Consider the following 2,031-nt stretch of genomic DNA (forward strand, 5'->3'; position numbering starts at 1 on the left):
GGAAGTAGTGGTCTCACCACCAAGCCCTCTGTGTCTGGGACTCAGGTCTGGGCTGCTCTGGCTGCAGGTGCATCTCCCTTAGGAAGCAGTACACAGCGAAGCTCCAGACTGGAAAAGAGGCTCAGAGCTGACTGGGAGAGGCCTCCTAGACACAGTCCTGGGACAGCAAGGAGTGCCATGGTTAGATTGGTGCATTGGTGTGATAACTCCTGGCAGAGCAGAAGGATGGCTCAGTCCGGGGAGAGTGAGAGCAGAGGCAGGGAGACTGTGTGGTTGACAATCAAAGTCTCATTTAAAGGGGATTCCTTCAAATCTAACTGGGATTCTTATCCCCAATGATGCCGTTGGAGTTTATTTCATTTTTGTACCCAAGTTACTTCTAGAACCTAGTGAATTGACAGCATAAACTATCACAGTGTCCATCAGCCAGTCAATGTAATATGTTGAATGTTCTTGGCTTGACGTTGCTATGTGTGAGCATCTCTCTCTAAGGTGAGCATGTTGTACACATTCTCACAAGAACCCCACAAGGTGGGCACTACTGCCCGCGAATTACAGAGGAGAATCTGGAGGCAAAAGGTTCAGTAACTAAAGTGTAACAAGGACAGAATTCAGAGCCCGTCTTCCTCCATCCAGACTGTAAATTCCTTGCCTCTGGGAAGGAAGCAGGTTCACATCCACCAAGAAGAGCTGTTCTTATTGTGGTTGTATACCAATGGAGCTTGTTTCTTATTTGGTCATTCAGTGTAATTATCTTTCTCATTTTTGAGAACCAAATTTATTCCCAAATTTGAATGTGGCGAATGGCTAGGATTTAAACCCTAGAAAGCCAGGTGACCAGGTTGGTGAAGTTGGGCTTCACATCAGTTCTTTGTGACTTTGCTCCACCTTGTGGTGGCTGTTTTCCTAGCCCTATGCACCTCCAGACTGCCTCCTAATGTACATATCTTCACTCTTCAGGGGAAAGTTAGAAAAAATTTGCCCGGTGGTGAGATTCCTGTCCTTTCTGGATGGCCCATATTTCCATAAGTAGAACTTCATTTACCCTTGGAGCATATGTTCACCAGGGGCCTGGAGTCACAAAACATCACTTCCTGCAGTGTTAACGTCGATTCGGTGCTAAATAATTGAATGGTGTGTGTACACGTGTGTGTGTGTGTGTGTCTGTGCATGCGCACACGTGGGTACGTGCACTTTCATGCACATATGTGTATATATATACCTATTTGTGTGGAGGAAATACACTGACATCGTCTGTCTTCCTAAATCACTTTCCACCTCATTTTCTGAACATGGTCTCGCTCTGAACCTGGAGTTCAGCCATTTTGTTAGACTGATTGGCCAGTAAGCCCCAGGGAGTCTCCTGACTCTGCCTTCCCAACAGGGAGATGACAGACACACACCATCCCAATGAGAACTTTTCACGTTTGCCAGGGATCCAAACTCAGGTTTAAGGTGGGTCTTCATACCTCAAGTGATTAAATCAAGGAAAACCCTTTACAGTACTCAGAATCTTGGTTCTAGTTCATCCCAGATGTTGTTAGGTTGACAACAAGACCAGCTGTTGAGGCTAGCTCAACTCGGGATATAACCAGGCCAGCTTAAAGATAAATATTTTTAATTGTTATAAGGGGAAACTCACGTCACAAGAATGGAGAGTCTGACTTCCTCTGTGTCTGGCGGGAATCGTGCAGAGAGCACGCACCTGGTCCCTCTCAGTTTTTCTTCCTGGGTTCCAGGTGGCCACACTTAACTAGACGCGATTGGTTAGCAGAGCTTTGCCATCATCTCCCCCTTTGGTCTAAACAAGATCGATCCAAACCCAATACAACTATATACCAAATATAAAGTTACAAACAATATAAACAATATTAAGCAAGGAACACATAACGAAAGTTTTACTAAACATTCTATTTCAGGGAGTCTAACTCTTGCATTGAAATTAAGCTTGGCTAAATCTCAAGGAAAGTAACTACAACTATCTAATCTTCAACCCCATCAAAGACCTGAGAAGGGATACAATATTATTTG

This window comes from Alexandromys fortis, unplaced genomic scaffold, assembly GCF_014885135.2.
Source record: "Alexandromys fortis isolate MF-2015 unplaced genomic scaffold, M_Fortis_MF-2015_v1.1 scaffold_371, whole genome shotgun sequence".
NCBI classification, from domain to species: domain Eukaryota; kingdom Metazoa; phylum Chordata; class Mammalia; order Rodentia; family Cricetidae; genus Alexandromys; species Alexandromys fortis.